General features: G+C 37.9%; 1 protein-coding gene across 9 annotated transcripts in view; it reads left to right on the plus strand.

The window, feature by feature from the left end:
* Positions 1-20,710, plus strand: part of heph (polypyrimidine tract-binding protein 1 heph) — a 458,299-nt gene that overhangs the window by 382,814 nt on the left and 54,775 nt on the right. The gene's annotated exons all lie outside the window — the stretch shown is intronic.

The raw sequence follows: 20,710 nt of genomic DNA on the forward strand, positions 1-20,710 counted from the left end.
GATGAGGCTCGGTATTACGTGATTTTCCTTCACTGCACACGATACATGCCCTTTGTTAGTTCAATCAAATAGGTATTTGTACGAAACAAAATAAAAAATAGCTACACAGTTACACTTACACTGTAATACAATCTGACTATGATTTTTATCGACTTCAAAAAAGGAAGACTTCAACTATATGTACTTGGTTTTTTTCCTATGTATATCCATTTTTCTATGTACGTACGTACCATCAGCCAATATGTGGTCTACCTCCCTAAAGTTGATAATTGTTTGCACTTCATTAAACAATAATGCCAATAGACGTGTCTGTCAACTTGAAAGTTCGACTTTAGCGACATATTCGTTTGATAGGAACTTGTTTAAAAATTGATAGACCACATATTTGGCTGATGGTACATCTTTCTTACTTACAGACTATTCATTTGAATTGGCTAGTTTTAAAGTAACAATAAATCAAATTTTTAGAAGAGTAAGTTATTATCTTAGACATTACCTTACAATAATTATAAGAACCATAACATACGTTTAACACTGAAGAAATCTCAATAGTTTTAACAGCTGGCCACCACGCCAAAATACATTTGTTCCCTTTGTAGGTAATAAGCCTATAATTTTATATTTACCTACATTGCACTGTTAAAGTAAACTGAGATTGTCAAACGTCAGGTGGTTTTAACAACGTGTCACAGAGCGTAGCCAATCTTAACCCATAACTGCCGCGGGGGCCTCGCGATCCTGTCCTAATAACCCGCAACAATACTCGGCTGAGCAAACACCGCTCGCTTATTGCTGCGCTGTACAGCCAGCAAAACAATGGCTCCTTGTGACCGCCGTATGGACGGTTTTGTTCCCTTTCTTCCGTTAAAATGTACAGGTTGTGTCAACTGTTAATGGCAGGGTTGAATGTGCTTTGTCATCACAATGTTTGGCAGATCTTGGAATAATTAGTATCAAAGGACTTTCGCGCTTTTGTTCAATAAATACAAATGTTTATACAGAATATGAGAAATGGAATGAAAAGTAATGAACGCCAATTATTTGCATGTTTTTCCGCGAGGTAGCAATGAGCGCTGTAATATGTGTATGGGTACAAATGGGCCCGTGCAGCGGGTTAAGCCCACGATCAACCCGTCGCGCGATGTCGTTTGTCCGCATCGCGATTGGTCACTGGGTTTTAATTCGTCCAAATTTACCCCTGAGCCGAAAATTCAACAGATTGTCACCACCCGATAACACACAACACAGAAACAATTTCGCCATCAAATATGGATGAAGTTTTCAAAAATACTATCGCCACTGAACACTGGAAAAGGCACTTAGTTCCGCGTACCGTACGATTAATTTAAATCAGCGTCTACCGAAAGCATTAATATCGAACTGCGCAGCTTAGGCCTAATAACCGTAATAAACATCAACGGTAACGAGCAATAGGCAGCGATGCGTGCTGATGTTACACTGTTTTTATACACGGCCGGTACATGGGAAAGCTTTCTAATTGCCGGAACAATGCTGAGCCGGTTATTTGCCGGCGGCATTGTTTTTGTCCGCGCCGGTTCATTTTACCCCACCTTCCCCCGGACGGGAGATTAATGGAATTTGAATACGCATAGCCTTTGTGTTCGGCTTTACGCGTAATTTAAGCTTATACCGGCCCCATGAGTAGGCATTTTCCCGACAATCTTACGGGGAAACTGGCAGGTGCACGACTTGTCTTAACTGTTATGAAAATCACGCGTTGCCCTTGTTGTTTCCTCGGACCAGGTTTTTTTTCACTTACATCGTAGTCCCACTACAAATTAATGTTTCTTTGTATACGTTTTTAATTTTCTGGAACAATTAGCTCTTGGCTCCGTATACTGGCTGGCTTATTGTTAAAAAAAACAACGTATAGGTTCACGTTTAGAAATGTAACGTATTTTCGTGAAGGTATGTAAACAAAAGTTTCTGATTATGTCGTATTTTCAGTGGCGACGGTCCTCACTCCGTCCAATAAGCGCGATGTGTACTCAAAGCACAATCAATCATTCTCCTACGGCTAGACACGCCGAGAAATAAAATGTGTTTGTTTTATTGGGGGGACTTAGTTATTGATTTTAGGACGAAATGACTGATATGCTGCCTACGACACATGAATAATCGCTATCCCGCAAATTCAACTGTATCTAAATCAGAATTTATAAGAATACATAAAACGATAACTATTAAAAATATATAAAAAACCACAGTTTGCAGTATGAAACAAGAAGATATTTGTCCAGAATTCTTATCTACAAACTTCAACTGCTTTGGTAGTGACAACATTAAAATAGTCACCGACAAATCGAATAGAGAGTAATTATCTTATAGCGTTCCTATCGATAGTTCTGTTCTAAGGAAAACGATGCAAAGCCATTAACATAATTGAACGGCTTGTATCCGGGACACTTCACGGTCTGGATCGACGACGTCTTTGACGGCACATCGACGTAATGAGGGACCAAAGCCGGCGCGTCATCCGCCCTAATGCATATTTACAATAAGAATGGAGAATGGACTCGCCCTACGCCATTCGAATACACTACGCTGCTCTTTCTACGCTACTAGGTAATTCGACGTAAATGAATTCGGTTTACATTACCGATGATTGATCCAATGATCCTTTTATAAGGGTACGTAAAACGTAGCTTTTAAAACAACTTAACTTATTGCAACTGACCGGAACAAAGTCCCTTTGACCGGCGACCGTAAAAGAAATTATAATGAACGATTAAAAATTTATACAGTGATTATTTGAAGTGCTCACCTGCCTCATTCAATCAGTAAATGAAAACCCTTCAGCCGAAACTGACGGGCGACGCATTTACAATCAAACCACAAAAACAAGCAGAGCAATTGCGTTTACCATACAAGGTTGCTTTATGAAATTTTCGAAATCCATATTTAATTGGGTGCCTGTGTCGCCACAAATTAATTAAAATCGCTGTGGGATTTTATTAACTTATTGCAATTATATTTAAACGCGGCGATTAAGGGGGCGCGGCGGGTCGCGCTCGAAGCGCCGCGCCGCTGCCTAATGTCGTTCAGAGGGCGCTTACACGCCGCCTCGGAATTTGATCAGACTCCGTGTAATCGGGGACAAATAAATCTCACCATTAAAATTAACGGCGACCTCGGAGCTGGCGGTCCGCTTCCGACCTCTTCAATAGATTTATAATCGCCGTTCAGAATATCAGTACCGTGATAATACCGGGCCAAAATCGAGCTTGACGAACATAACCGCGCGTAAATCTTCAGAGATATTTATGTTGATGACTTCTCAAGTTTATCTGAAATGCCTTTCCCTTGCTTCCTGTCCACTGCATTTTTGTTCATACTTAAGTACTGTTTGGTTTACGCGACCCAATAAGATAAGTAGAACGTTATCGTATGTATTTCCTTCGAGATCCAATGTCGCAATTGCAGGGCACGCTATTTTGTTTCATATATTTAAAAAATTACGATACTCACCCGTAAAATGTAATCATTTGTCTTTTTGAACTTTCAATCGCTGCAAAAACTCGTTGAGCAGTCATCAGCTACTTTTATGCTTGGAAAATAATTATGAATTTTTCAGCTACAAAAGATACTCGCGCTCTTTGTTTGCTTAACTTTCCTGTTTCTCTTATTAGTTGTAAGCGTTTATGACCATAAAAAGATGGAAGATCTTGAACACTTGAGTTGCAAGGAACAGATTGGTACAGGTGAGGGTCACGGTCCGATTTAGACCGCCCGCGCCGCATTGACAAACGACTAGGGCCACTTCATTAATTGCGGGCCAGTCGCCCGCCAGTGACCGCCTCTAAATAATTCACATACGACTGCCCTCACACGCCGCAATCTACAACGGACATGGCAAAAGTTACGACCGTGTTTGGCTTGACGATTCAATTTGAATTAATTAATTGTCTTTTTTTTCGTTTCCTTCAGTTATATTAGAGAATGTGCTGATACTGACGCGTAGTCATCAGTATGTCGTGTTGTCGAATTGTGTTAAATTAATTTGATTCATATTCATAATGTAAATTTTATTAGTTTTTTTTCGTGTCATATTAATATTTTCTACGCCAGAAATGGCGGAATATGCTGTTGAAATTTATTATAATAACAATAACTACCTGTACCTACCATATTCTAAAAAATTTCTATTTCATGTATATATATTTATGACAAGCAAATTTCTTTTGGACATAATGTTTTTGCAGGTAGGGTGTGTAAGTAGAAACTTAAAAATTGCTGTCTCCCTTTGCTGTTTACAGGAAATGTAAATTTATTGCATAATCGTCTTTTGTGTAGGTATGGATTTTCAAAGTAGCTCCGAACTAAGTGGACAGACTGGGGGAGGCCTATGCCCAATAACTAGTGGACGTCCTACGGCTAATATGATATAGCTAGCCATAGCTAGCGCACTTCAGTCAGATTATAGGTCAACATTAATCTGTCATCTCCCAGGCTAACAGGTACAAAGTCCAGGATAACAGGTACAAAGGAATTTGGGCACAAATTTGTGCCTCTGGGAGAGGACAGGTTAAGCCATTATACAAATTGCTTTTTAATTTGAAAACGTTTTTTCAAATACTTCACATTTACGAAGCTTTTAGCTTTTTAAAAGTACCGTAAGTAAAAGTATCGCAAGACTTTATTAAACCGTAAAAGTGGATTCAATCTTCAACAAATATCTTACTTAAAATGTATCTACTTATCACCAGAGACAAGAGAAAAACTAGAATGTTGATTGATTTTCTTGTTAGCATTCGTAGTTATAGATAGGCGCTCGTCTCACCACAATTAATGGATTGCTTGGAACGCAACTGTATCGTCAGGTTTACCACAACGAGGGTCCCAAACAAAAATCCGTTCGAACCCGTGTTTGAGCTCTTACAGGTGCAGGTATTGGGCTGTTTTCTGTTAAGATTTCCTGCTTTATAACAACAAAATTGGATGTTGAGCTTTATCTTTAATATGTATTTAAGCTAAAAAAAAGTAAAGAATTTATTTATTAAAATGTGCTTATCTGTTAGATATTTAGTACGCGGTACTTTGTTTATTACGGGCCTGAGTCGAATGTCCTGTGATATTACCTAATTATCAATGGTTTTTATTTGTATTTTTTTTTAGTTTAGTACAAGTGGTAAAAATATTTGTTTTTCTACCGTTCATTATTTCGTAAATTTGACAAATAGAAATAAATTCCAAGTAACTAGACGCACGAAACCCCGAGTATTGAGAATACTGAAACTGAAATCAGATTCTTAAAAATCATGTTTCTTGCGGGCCTGTGACAACCCCGCGTCTAAAAAAGGCACCCCAAGGTCCCCGAGACCCGTATCCCCGTTTAATAAAACTACATTTTACGATGAAGCTTTAATGAATACTTGATATCTTAATCTGAGGCGTTGGATGTCGATTGCGCAATAACAAGAGGTTAGATGAGCAAAAAGCAGCTGCGGGCCCACTCGCAGCGCTCGTAACTAAAGCCGTTACGCAATTCGGCGAAGGCCTAATTGATTCCTCGCCCCTTCGGCCAGACGAGCGCGCATTATCGAACACAGGTGTTTCTTTACTCCTGTTATTTCCCTTCTTGCGACAGACGACAATATCCGATAGCACCTCCGATTCCGAAGCTCGCCATATCGAAAATTCTTTCCGTGACGCGATTAGCAATAAAATTAGAACATGACAGCTTAATGGAAACAGCTTGATCCTCGTCGATTTGGAGTTTATTTCTTTTTGGTATTGAAAAGTCTCAGTGGAAATGTGCCGCACTAAAACCTAGTTAAGCGGTTTTGACGCTTTGTACCAGATTCGAAAAACGCCAGATTCGCGGAACGCCAGATTCGCAGAACGCCAGATTTGCATAATGCTAGATTTCAGATTGGCAGAATGCCAGATTCGCATAGTACCAGATTCGTTTCTAGTCATTATTATTTGCCATTTTTGGCTCAGGCTCGTTGTGTCTGTTGTCTGGTTGAAATCTGACCTCTGAGTTTTGCTAAATTCATGTGCGAAATTACATTTCAAATTTACCACGACCTTTACGGTGAAGGAAAGCGTCGTGAGGAAACCTTCACAAACCTGCCAAGCAATTCAATGGTGTGTGTGAAGTTCCCAATCCGCACTGGGCCCGCGTGGGAACTACGGCCCTAGCCCTCTCATTCCGAGAGGAGGCCTTGTGCCCAGCAGTAGGACGTTTATAGGCCGGGTTGATGATTGTGCGAATCTGGCATTCTGCGAATCTGGCGTTCTGCGAATCTGGTACTATGCGAATCTGGTATACTGCGAATCTGGCGTTTTTCGATTCTAGTACAAAGCGTCAAAATCGGTGTTAAAAACCGTCTTCGTTGGTTTTACCCATGATCGTGATGCATGCTACTGCGTCAAAATACCACGGTCTACATCCTGTAACAAATAAAACGTCGGATGTAGTTTTACGTAGTCTGCCTAACTAACTATCCTGCCTATATAAGACCAAGGTGTAACAATGTATATGGCCAAAGAGTATGGACGAGCATACTGCCCAGTATTTTAAATGGATTTCCAAGTAAACTACAAATAAAACTGGAAAATGTACCCGGTAATCAGATAAGACGTGTCCTCAAGCGATATTTCCTAACTAAATAAATAAACTACCAAATGTCTATTCTACATATTGTGCTAATAAATAATGTTATTTTTTATTAGTAGTACAATTAATAATGATAATAATAAAATAATAACGAATTGTATTAAGCTCCTTAACTCGAATAATCTTTAGAACCTTAATTAAGATTAGAAGTTAAGCAATGTAATTTTAACATAAATATTTTTCAGAGAAATAAACAGTAAGTACATTTTTTTTTTTTAACCGTGATTCATTATGATTAGAAACTGTTAATCTTTTTTTTTCTTAAAATTAATATTTCAAATATCATAATTCCTCCCGCTCTTTACTCGTATTCCCATCTTAATTATTTTCGTCAAAGCGAAGCTGCATAAAATATAATAGTTATGGTCCAATCGAAATCACATCTCTTACCTGCAGTTCAGATGAGAAAAGAACAATTCTTTACAATTAAGTCAAAGAGCATGACACTCTATTTACATCGGCGGCGAGCAAGCCGAACGTAGCTGTGCCGTGAAATATTGAGAATTGCGAACCAATTTGTATGCACGCCGAACTCTCTAAGTAATTTATCCGAGAGTATTTTCCACGCTGACGGCGGCGGCGACTCGCAGACTCCTTTGAATCACAACGTGTCCTCACTCTTTTAATTTCATTAAAAGCTCAATTAGGAATATTACCAAAGTTGCCTCGTCTACTTCCATACTCTTTGCTAGTCGGATTCTGGGAATTTTCTTGAGTTTGTTCGAGGAGTCTACACCGCTGGAAGCAGTTCCAGATCCTTAGACGAAATGTGGCTCGCAATTAGTATAATGGACGTTACGTTCTCGGACGAAATTAACGCCATTCGTCTATAGTGAATGTAAGGGCGCACTCGCTACAATTAAGTAGTGGAGTGGAGAGAAATTGCAACAAGTGCAACGGTCCTCGCCGCGTCCACGCTCCATTTAACCCACTCAGCTCGTGGCGAGCCCAAACCTCGGCCAACTCATTCAATGCTTTAAACACAAACACCGCCTCGCAAAGAGCTTCATGTTTTTTTATTAATGTTTAGTTTTTTTTCTTGCATTTAAATAACCTCGTTTTAACAAGCGTACTCTACAAGACTTTCTTAAGTTACTAGGTACCAGCCTAAGTTTTGTTGTTATTGAAAACTTGTACAGACGCCGCGGACGTCGCGTATTGTTTACCGCAGTTTCGTTTTTCCCAAATCTTCTCTTTTCATAAGTTTCTCTTTTAACAAGTGCCCGTCCTTCGTCTATATCGAGCTTTCTTGGCAGTCTTTACAAAAGCGAGGATGCACAATCGCTTTTTCCTGTTTTTCCCCTCTTTTGACACACAATTACTTATGCAGCATGCTTTCTTGACATTCCAGCGAATAAAAATTAAATAATTATGAGACATTTAAGCAACAAAAAGATTACGTTGATAATTCAGCACAACCAAAAGTTTATAAATGATACATAAATTGAGGCCCTCTTACTTAAGTTTATGAAATCCTTGCATTTTGCTGTTTTTGTCAGTTTCACACAATATTAATTAAGAAGTTCTTCAAAGTATTCTTTCATTGTGCATATCGGAAATGTATGTTATGACGTCACACAAGACTTGCATTATCCAATATTAAAGTAGAAATTTTAAATTTAATCTACGTTATTGCAGGGCTTCATCTTCGTGCTTCCTTTACAAACAATTTACCTAATGTCTGTAACGCTCCATCACTTTAACTTTCTGTTTCCTCTGCCGTCTTGCCATACGTTAGGCACGTATGAATTCTTTTATTATCTTTAAAATCCCGCTTAGACTGATATCGTCTCTATGTCTATTAAAGTAACGTTTGTATTCAAACGTTGGAGCTATGGACTTGTTGCTGCCCCTCGAACGGCCGTGTGCCGGATCAAGCTGTCTTCCCAAACTAGCGCTTTTCCTTCCCCATTTTCTGAGAAAACAAGGGAAAAGTGTTTTTGGGACGACAATATCGCTATCTGTTCGCGAGCACATAATTTGTCGTACGAGACTTGATGTGGACACCCTCGATTTGCGTCGCTCTTTGATGTGATCCAGTTACTCTTCCAACTCTAATGTGAGTATGACGTTTATTGCTTCTGAATATTGTATTCTTTTCGTCATACTTTTTATGTTCAACATGTTAGTATATTAATTAACAAAAGAATATTTAATTAAGTTTGTGGCATCATGTCAAATATACAGTTTTAACATATCATCTTTGATTACCTGTTTTTTTTGCCATATTATTATGGTGAAGAAATTAATTGTTCGACTCCTGTTTCAAAAATAATTAAAAAAATAAACAATACTTTTTAATAATTTTTATTTTATGTAAAACTAAAAATCAATCAAAATAGATCAATAAAACTAAAATTTATAATTATTTAGCAATCCATGAAAAATAAAAGGTACCTACTTAATTTACTCTTTTATGGCCTCTTTGGTTGCTATTTAATTTCCTCTCAACCGAAGTGAAAAGTACGTACCGGCTCGGGTGGCTATATGAACGCCTCGGGTAAAATGGCTCTTTTTATGCTCTTGTTGTACAATCTACTACTGGAATGTAGTTATCAGAGTATCATAAATAAAAGCTTTTAAAAATAGGTACACTTTATAACAATAACCAGTCGTACTTGGTAAACAACCACAGGATCTTACAATAAGTAAATCAATAGCTGCAACATGCAACGTTCAACTGTACAGCTTTTAAATATCTCCTTGATCTATCAAACGTTTAACCCTAAAACCTGTAACTGATGGAGTTAGAAGTTGTGAAAGCTAAGCTTAACCCGCACAGGTGAGAGCACGCGCACTTTATCCACGCAATCTTGCCAACGTGACATCGCGAGGTCTTTTTGTCTACCTTGCAGACAATCTTGCGGAACAACTTCGCTCCACAGTGAATAATGGCTCAGGAACTAAGTTTTTCTACTAACCAGTCAACTTTAAGGACGCAAGGATGCGACTTTGTTCAACCGCTAATTTTGTGCCATTGAATGTAGCCATAGAAATTGGATAAATTCATAATTATGTATATGTATGTAATTATGTGTATGTATGTAAACTCTTTATTGTACAAAATGAGTAACAAACGCAATTGACAGACTTTGAGATATATGTACAAAGGCAAACTTATCCCTTTAAAGGATCTCTACCAGTCAACCTTTGAGTTGATGAGAGGAGCATTCAGTTAGGGACAGACAAAAAGTGACTTTAAAAATTAAAATAGCTAGTGGAAACTACAATACAATGCTTTAATTAGCCACAAATCTATGCAGACATATAAAAACATAATATGAATAATACATAACAATACAATAAACAAAAAACCACACATTTTCTTCAAACCTCCCTGAACGATCCCACGGTGCGAGATTGCCTGATGGAGATCGGTAACCGATTCCACAGCCTTGTAGATTGCACTGTGAAGGATTTAGAGTAGGTCTTGGAAGAGGTAGAAAGACAGGCCAAGAGGCGGTTGGTACTCGACCTTAAACGATGCTGACTACCAGCAGCCAGGTAACTGAAACGCTCGATGAGGTATATGGAAGCAGAAGGATTGAAAAGAGTGTTGAAGAGTAATGACTGAACCTGAATATTCCTACGATCCCTGATAGGCAACCACTTTAACTGTGCGCGGAAGTCAGACACGTGGTCATACTTACGGAGGCCATATACTCGTATATATATTTTACAGATAAAAATATTACTCCTTAGGTTAATTGGTGAACAGGTCTATGCTATAAAAAGTGGAAAACGTACTAATATTTTATGAAAAACATTTTATTACTTTCGTGATCACCTCCTACAAATTAACCAACTGCTGTTGCTGATATTCAATAACAAAATCAGACTCCTAATTCCCTATTCAGCATATTCCATTCACCACCTATTCAAGAGTTTGTTTTAGTTTTTGGAGATGCTGTAGTTTGAAAAGAAATCATCGAATAGGTGAGCGTTGGTAAACTTACGAGTAAACATTTGCGTATGTAAACTCGAATTATTCACGAAAAAACTTTTAATGGCGTCCCCGGAGTTCCCGTCAAACATTTATCAACAAAAGAACGAACGTCCCGCAGGCGATGGAACTTGAAATGTATGGAAATTACCCAGTCACGAGCGGGAGAACAATTCACTAACGTCGGCATAGGCAAATGTTTTTGTTGCAGCTTGTTTCGTTGTGTAACTTGTTCGGATTTAAGGTAACAACTCAGTCGAGCTCGCTGAAAGTGGTCTGGTGTAACTACGACTTCGGCAAGTCATTTCAAAGTGAAACATTCTAACGATGGCTCCGAAAGTAAGCCATCAGATGTTTCAAGGCTCCCTAGCTCAGCTCCTTGTTAAACGGTAAACGGGTTTAGACGAAACAGAATAAGTAATTACAGTTCCAAATCTTTAGCAAATAAATTCGCTGCGCATTTGCAATGCGATCTAGTGAAAAATAAATACTTCACCGCGTACAATCGTCTAATAAAGTGAAATCGCTGGATAAAATTACGCTTCCGATGTGCAAGTAAAGCGCGTTACTCATGTACAAAATGGCACAAATATAACCCGTTTTCATTTTTTTTTCTTAATGTAGCTGATATCCTGATATCCATCCGTACCATGGTTTAAATTCATCTCGCTCGATTTAGTAAAACTGAAAACTTCTCGACGGTCAAAAATATTGGACAGTCATCTAGTTATCATTGAATTATCCGTAACTGCAAATTTTGAAAAGATGCTATCTTAATTTGAAGGATTAGCCAAAAGATAGATAGAATAAATACGTTCTGAACGGACACCATTTCATTTGCATTTCAATCAAAACGATATAGCCGGTGGAAAGGAAAATCCGCTCCGTCACCTCACTTAAAGCTTTTGAAATATTCCTATATAACTTCTGAGTCAAAGAGAAAAAAAGCCTATTTGAATTGGAAAGATCAAAGCGTAAAAATTTATCGTTACAAAAAAGACGCGATAGCAATGACCAAAAAGACATCGAACATTTATTATTTTAACAGAGCGGGTGTCTCGTCTCTCATTCTATTTGTCTTTTCGACTGTTCCGGTGCATAGACTTCTCCATTACTCGGTACTGAAAGGAAAGTTTTCTATTCAATTTGGTATTATAATTCCCATTCGAAGTCGCCACGCACCATCGCGCCGACATCGTCTATGTAAATGGGCGTTTCCGGGACTTAGTCTCGTTTTCGCCAAAAAACGTTTTTCTGTTGAATAAATTCTTCTTCGAAATTTTTACCTGAATCAAGGATGTTTTTTTAAGCTTATTTTTGTTTCTTGCTGTAGATTGAAGTGTAAACTGGCGATACAGTGGATTATTTTACTATTTTCCATTTAAAGCATAATAAATAAATTATTCTCTTTGTAGAGCGGAATTCTGTGTAAATATTTTTGTGTGCACCTGACGTGAATTTTTATTCAAGTTGCAGCGAACAGCTCCGGCGGGAGACAAGGAAACGTTTCAGTTTCTCTTCAATTTCAAATGGAAACCTATCCCTCAGCTGCCATAAAGTCTGCATTTTCCATAGAAATCCACCCAGCTTGCTGTATTCAATCCTAACTGGTGTCCATGCCGAATCCACGTGGATTTCGACCGCGCTCATTGGCTGTGCGAATGGCGCCTTGGAGAGATATACTTCCAGTATCTTCGTACATCGCGACAAGTTTTATTTTACGAGATGTTTGCCGCGACGGTTTCGCAGATACTTTAATAATAAGATCTTTACTTTGCCACGTATTATGTTGCTTTTATGGCCCCCTGAGCTCAGCTAAAGCGCTGTACGGTGGCTTACGAGAGTTCTTATGACGAAATAATTAACCCGGTACTGCTCATATTTGGCTCCGTCTCATATGGTTTTTATTTTAATGACATCACCATTTTAAGGTATGCGATAGATTATGATTGGTTTTTTGGAGTCTTTATGTATTTTTTTATTTAAACTCCAAATTTGTCCAAGTTCCGAAAGAATGTGACGTCTCTCGACGAAACATAGATGTCGATAGTGCTGCTGCTTAAGCAGCATAGTAGAAATAAGCAACCTGAGATATGTATGCATAGGAAAAATTCATGTCTAGATTCCTGTCCAGCAGTGGTGTAGGGGTTATAGCACGCAGCACGGATTGCTCAGGACCTGGGTTCGATTCCCAGTGCTCAGTCTCTTTTTCTGGTTTTTCTGTGCATCCATGTCTCAGTTTGTATTTTCGGTATGAGATAGATTCTCAGTGAACATCAGTTTGTACCAAACAAAATTAATAAATCTTGAGCTTCAATAAACGTTGAATTGAAATCACGTTGCTTATGTTGGCAAGGGTCAGGTTTTAATTAGTTAAAATTAATTCAGATCCCGCTGTGGAAGGTGCTTTATCAAACGCTCAATCTATTCAAGTATAAATCTTCAGAATTTATACCTTCGTGACTTCGCCGGTTTGCTACTACACTAGTATACGCCTGAATGCGGTCCATTATTTTCTACGTTAGTTTTGTAGCATGTATTAATAAAGTTACAATATCGTTGTCGGATAGGAGTTTCCGAATCTCCGTAAAGATATAAGGCCGGTCCGAACGTCTATATTCAAGCAGGAGACAAGGGACCGATAACAGATTACCCGCAAACACGTTTTAAATTCATTTCCCGACCCGTGAGCCGATCGCTCCCCGATAAAATGTGGGGAGGTCCCGAGTACTGGGGACATATTTACTTTGTCTCCCCGCGTCGCGCCCACGGCCACTTGCCCGGTCCAGGTAACGTTGCGAAGTGGCAAAATATTTGTCCGAGTCCGTTACCCCACTGCTACGATTTAAGAACATAAGCTTCTTTAATCTGTACCCAATTTTAGATAGCCATTAGTTGTGTTTATGTTCCCACTATCACATAATGGCACGCTTGATTCTAAGAGATGTTTTAAGGTACTAACCTTTTGAAGTAAGTGAATATGACAATTGTTTCTAGTTATATCACCGCTCTTTTCTTCATTTATTGAAATTATTAGCACTTACTTCTACTTATTAAAATACTTATCTATCTCATTTGATTTAAGGGTACCTCAGTTATAACATTTAGCATTATCATGTCCACTTTAAAACAACTCGAAAACTTGGAAGATTTGGTACGGTTACAAGTTGTTTATTACAAATTTTCAACACAGCTTTAATTCCATTTAAAACTCGTAACAAGGTTAATGTTGCAGCAGCAAAGCCTTCTGAACAACTTCACTGGAGCTATGTAAGTCCATTAACACGATGTTTTGACGCCAACTATTTTGACACGAGACTTTTGGTCCCGAGCCACTATCGGTTTTTCGGTCCCACATTTGCTTTATCCGCCCAAATGCTTTGTAGTGTAAAGACTTTGCTCGAAACTTTCCTACGATTTTATTGGATTACATTGTAATACTTTTGTGTAACGTAATCACTTCAGTAAGGGTCGAGAGTCATCGAGGTTTGTGACAAGCTTTATTACTATTGTAAGGACAATAGTAATAGTCTTCTCCTATCTGAACTAACAACATTTAACTTCTTAGCGGCCGCGTCTGATTCATTTTCTTTATTACCTATTTTAGTAAACTTAGATATTTTACTTACAACTTATATATTTTCACTACTTTCTATAATATATTACATGTATCAAGGAAAACCAAACACAACCTTTCAAAGGCGGCGAAAACAGAAAAGAATCATAAGTACCCATAGAAAAGTATTTAAATCTCAGTTCGTTGTATTTATATTCCTGGAGCGCCACCGGCGGCTAAATACGAGTATATACGGCTGCCCGCCCCGCTCGCAGAGACAAATGTAAACACAGCATCGCCTTTGAAGCCACCATCTTTCACGTATATATGCTCACCATAAATAATTTTAACGTCCCCGTAGATTACGTTTAAATGTGATGAATTGTATGTGAATAGATTGTCATTTTAGTTGTACGCAGATGTTGACAATAAAACTTATTAATATCGAATGCGGAATACATTACTTATAGGTAGGTAAACTAAGTAATAAAATAAATAATATAGTTGAGATTTTGATCCCGTTATTATTCCGTATTCATACTAAATCCGTCAAATACTTACTTAGGCCTAAGATGTGAAGCGATTTTGTATATTTGCTTAACTTATGCCTCACATGTCGATGTAGTAAATTGGAGCGGCGTGAGGGGGCACGAAATAACAAACGAAATCGCGGCCGTGTATCGGGCGATACAACATTCAGCTGGCAGAAGGAAAATATGAAAAAGCAGAATATTGCCCGACGGTATTACGATCGCTTTAGATTCCGCACGGCCCATTGAGGAGGGGAATTTTTACCTTCCTACATTGATATAAAGAACCTATTTGTTGTCTTCACGGAGTCAAGTGATATCGATTACGCGAATAGCTTATTGGGCGGTTTATTGGGGATGGTGTTGTAAATTGTTAGTAAAGATTTTTATATATCAAATATATCTTGACTTTTTTGTATAATTAATGTGGTCAAAGTAACTTTGTTAGCCGGAATAACCATGTATTCTTTATTAAATAAGAGTAAATAGCTCTTCTTATACTATTTTAATTTATTTTTGGGATCTCGGAAGTGGGTTCAACGATTTCATCTAAGTAATTTTACTTCTCATTATTTATTTTCTGGTCATCTTTAAATGAGTTATTCTTCTATTATTTTTATTCATTTTCGGAATCTCGGAAGTGGCTCCAACGATTTTGTCTAAATTTGAAGTCGGGGTTGCCGGGGGGAAACAATCGATCTAGGAATAAAACGCGTATTTTTGAGATTAATGGATATCAATAATGCAATAAAGGATTATGTTATATTATTTTATCTTATACTACCGTATCATACCATGACCGTAAAAGGAACGTGTCAGGCAAATAAATATATTCTTTGTAAAAGTATAAGACTACGAGTATGATTGGTTTTTTGGAGTCATTTTGTATTTTTTATTTCAACTCCAAATTTGTTACTTTTACGGGTATCCCGTGAAACCATATCGAAAATACAAACTGAGACATGGATGCACAGAAAAAACCAGAAAAAGAGACCAGCGCTGGGAATCGAACCCAGGTCCTCAGCAATCCGTGCTGCGTGCTATAACCCCTACACCACCGCTGGACAGGAATCTAGACACGAATTTTTCCTATGCATACATATCTCAGGTTGCTTATTTCTACTACGCTACTTATGCAGCAGCACTAGCGACATCTATGTTCCGCTCTCATACGACTAAGAGTATGCTGACTAGCACGTTTTGTAACCAACCGTCGCCGTCGCGTATTATATTAATGCGCTTGACATTCGGTCCCTGGTACGTTCCTATTACGGTCATGGCAGGATATGGAGCAGTGGATAGAGACCTTTAGCCCGAGCCAAGCTCAGTCGCACAAATACTATCCGTGATACCAGTAAATATCCACCTCTCTCCTCCGCTAGCTGCTTTTTCGCCAAAATATTTATGTATTACAACGAAAAACATTTATATTGATATTTATTACGCCTTAGCAGAAGAATACTTGAAAGGCGCAGCTTTTTTAATATTTCATGACATCGTCATCTTGTAGGTTTCGGTTACGTATTTTTATTTTGTTAAATGAGTTTTCGCTAAAAGTCTTAGAATGAAGTCGTGCAGTTTAATAGAAGAAACAAAATATTCACATGTTACTCAAATCTAACGTTCGATTTGGATATTTATTTTACTTTCCCAATCTTAGAACATAATTGGTTTAACAAATTAAATCTTACAAGTAGATAAACTAGCCAAATTTATAATAATACTCGTACTTCACAGCTGGATGGAAGCTCGGAATAGTGTGTGTGAGTTGCACCCGGGCGGCGGTTAGAGCCTGACGCCTCCATTCATTAAGAAAGCTAGCAACCCCTACTTTAACTTTGTTCTCAACTTGCTACCCTGTTTTCCCTATAAAGTAGAGTTGTGACAGCGAGTAATGTCTCCTTATATTGTTCTGGGGCTAAGAGGTTTGCCTCCTAGTTATGATGACTATTCTTAACTTTTATATTGCGTCTCGTCTAGCTATTCATTTTAAATACCTTTCACTGCATTTTGCTGTCGAGTTCAACAACTTTTCTTGAAACTTAATAAACAAAGCAATATATATCGTAACATTCAGTAGGAATAGGATCCTAGAATTCGGAAAACCGACCGTTTTAGTATATTCATGACTTACGATGCTCAATCGAACTCGGGTCAAAAAGTTTGTGCGTTAATCGATACTTCCGATTATCGATTATGAACTTAGTGCGAAAATCATTCGTAGCGGGTGTGCGCTTGACAAATGTCCGTTATAAGTACGGAACAAATTGGTGCGATTAATTACAAGTCGAGTTGGTAGCACAGAGCCGGCAAATATTATCAAGATCGTTAATTTCGACATCTTACTGGCTGTGTCTGGCGTAATGCGTAGACGAATGTGTGGCATAAGGCGTGACTCGCGGAGCGACGAATATCCCTTTTAATGCGGATCTGTCACTTTAGAAATTCAATATAGATATTCTCGAGCCGATTGTGATATCACAATGAAAAGTATTTTTTTTTCTTAGAATTCACTTCATCTTAGATTAACTTTAGGTACTCTACAAATATTAACAGCTGTTGCGCGCAACTCCGTCCTCGTAAAATTCGCTTGTGGCTATCCCGCGGGAACTATGCAATTTCCCGAGATAAAATAGTATATTTTTTATTTTATCGAGGGACTAAAATAAGCCAATATATACCTTTATCTGAGGGTTTTTATTTACTTTTATTCTCGAGGTTAAAACTCTATTTTTCACTTCGATTGCGAGAAAAATCAATTTATTTTAATCGTTTATGATTTACGCTCTACAACAGTTTAAGAATTATTTTCCAACCAGACATATATATAACAAAATCGCATCGGCGAAATGATCCATACACAAACTAGAATAAATAGAATGGCGCCACCTTCTACGCGGAAAAAGCATAGAACTAAGACCACGTAGACTAAGAACGTAACATTTTCGTCATGAAAATGGTCCACACACAATCTTATTTTATGCCAAAACCCACTAAGCAAGTACTGGCTGTTTGAGTTTATCTAAGTCACTCCAAGTAAATTAAAAAATTAATTACTTTTACTCCCTAGGGACTAAAGTACTCACTTTACTCCCGCCTCGTGAGGCTATATTGACCTATTTTAGAGCACGAGAAGTGAAAACTATCTTATGTCCTTTCTGGGACTCAAAATCAGTGTACCGAATTCATCTAAATCGGTTCAGCGGTTTAGGTGTGATGAGGTTTGTACAAATGAACAGACTTACAAACTTTCGCATTTATAATAGATATTACAGTGGAACTGCGCGCTTTACTAATAGGTCAGCTTGTTCAACCTTTTAATACTTTAAGTTGTAATCCTGTTAATTACAGACTTTTGAAAAGCGTTTTAGCCCAACGTCTCGATTGTATTTTTCTTTGTACTTCTTCAGTAGTTCGATTTTAACAGCTTCTCGCCCAAGACCTAACGAGGAAAAAAATAAGTCCAAAGGTTCCTTTGACTCAAGTTTTTTTTACATCTACCGTATTTTGTTAATGTGGGTTTGCTGTATTATTTACGCGATTTTACAAAACATTTTCTCAAGCTTCAATAACGTCGTCGAGTAACTTGCTAAGCTCGTAAAAGTGAATATAAAATTCACGTGAGTATGAGTAACAACGCGTGACTCTTAATGAAAAGTATATTATCTCGCATAAAAACATTTTATACGCACGTATTCAAAGCTGGTTATTAAATTAAATCATAATTTACACACAACGAGTTAAATCCGACTTCAGGCTCGTGAAATAGCAATAAAAATTATTAGACTGTGTATGTGCGTTTTATTATTTTTCAAATTAGAGTCGTTCCCGGGAACAAAGACGTCATAAATGCGGATGTGATTTCTGTGGCATAGCAGTTTGTTTCTCTTTGGTTTTGTATGTATGTTAGTAAATTCTTTATTGCACATCACTTCAAAGTTCAATACCTTAAAAACGGCTGAACGATTTTGATAAAACATATCTAAGAACCATCGCTAGAAAACTCGCTTTCAAATAAAAAAAACGCATTCAAATCGGTTCACCCGTTTAAGAGCTACGGTGCCACAGACACACATAGCGGTCAGACTTATAATACCCCTCTTTTTGCGTTGGGGCTTAAAAAGAAAAGAAACAAAACACAATTGACAAGCTTTGAGATACTTTTTTGTCCTCGTTGTTCGGTTAGATACAATAAAATTTTAACCAAAGTGTTTTTGTAATTTTAATTAAATAAGAAAAAAAGTGTTTAAAGTTTCTCGATGAGGGCTAAAAACATAGATGTCGCTGCTTAAGTGACTAAATAAGTGCATAGGAAAAAATCGTGTCTGTACTCCTGTCCAGTGGTAGTGTAGAGGTATGGCACGCAGCACGGAATGCTGAGGATCTGGGTTCGATTCCCAGCGATAGTCTCTTTTTCTGGTTTTTCTGTGCATCTGTGTTTCAGTTTGTATTTTCGATATGGATTTCACGGGACGACCGTAAAAGTATCAAAATTTGGAGTTGAAATAAAAAATACAAAAATACACCAAAAACCAATCTTAAATAAGAAACTTAAAAAATACTTTGTTAAAGCAAACTAATAAATTTCAAGTCTAATAACAAGCACCAATTCAATATCCACAAAATTCCTTTATGCATTATTTTACCAGACAATGTCCACATCGACCCGTAATTTTAATATCACTAATAGAAAGCGAATACGTACCTATTGATAACAAAGGATTTTGAAATTCTTTCTTCGGCCACGTAAACATATCGCAGTCCCCACAATCTCCAGGACGGGAGCGAAACTCGCTCATCTTGATCTAAGTAAACTTTGCCTTTCATGTCATGGATATTTTATTCCAGCTATTCTGATATGAAGGCCCTTCGTATCACGTTCATTCAAATGACATATTGGAGAAACGTTTCAGTATAAAACGATACTGCTGCTCTGTCAAAAGCTTAATGTTATATGTACAAAGTGATAGGAAATATTTACAATACAAAGTACGTACACGTACAATGTATTGTAGTAATTGCATTGAGTAGTTATGTGGAAATATACTACCCAAAAGAAAACAAAGGCCACGAAATTTTATTGGTAGACTTATGGGGGGGTAAACATACGCAGTGGGTCATTATCATCATCATATCAGACATAGGACGTCCACTGATGGGCGTAGGCCTCCCCATAGACCACCAGTTGCCTCGGTTGGAAGCGGCTTGCATCCACCGTGAACCGACTTTAACTAGGTCATCCGTCCATCTCGTTGGTGGACGTCCTACGCTGCGCTTGCCGATCCGCGGCTTCCACTCGAGAACCTTTCGGTCCCAACCATAGTGAGTAAGTGTATGCAATCCCATACGATTCAGTCCGAAATGTATGTGATTGCGTACTGCGGTGGCGTGACTGCGTACGTTTACCCCACATGACTCTACCTTAAGTTAAAATACTAATTAATGTAATTCTTTGTAACATTTCTATATAACACAATTTTGGCAGGCATTTGCCTTTCGTTTAATGAAATGTGCTTAATCAGATAAAATTGCAAACGTATTTTCGATTTCATTTTACCGATGAAACTCAAGAGGCCCTTATTTTCTTTTTAAAGAGGGGTGTTATAAGTTTGACCGCTATGTGTGCCTGTGTGTCTGTCTGTGGCACCGTAGCTCTCAAACGGGTAGACCGATTTGAATGCGATTTTTTTATTTGAAAGCAGGTTTCCTAGCGATGGTTTTTAGACATGTTTTATCAAAATCGGTTTAGCCGTTTTTGAGATATTGAACTTTGAAGTGAAAGTCGCGGTTTTCCAACTTTTTGTTGGTTAGGTTAGGTTATGACTAGTAAGTATATATTTATCATAACGCTGCAGTAAATTTTTCTGCGTCAATTTTGATCTGAACCTTAGATAGAAGTGTAGGTACATGTACCAACTTAATCGGGTTTAAAGGATCCATTTTGCTTTTAGGGACAAATTATTTTGCTTCATTAAATAGAAAATGGTTGTGTAAGCATCAACTGCCATTTCCCATCTGAATCTACAATTCCGGGTATA

Source organism: Choristoneura fumiferana, chromosome 12 (genome assembly GCF_025370935.1).
Source record: "Choristoneura fumiferana chromosome 12, NRCan_CFum_1, whole genome shotgun sequence".
NCBI lineage: Eukaryota > Metazoa > Arthropoda > Insecta > Lepidoptera > Tortricidae > Choristoneura > Choristoneura fumiferana.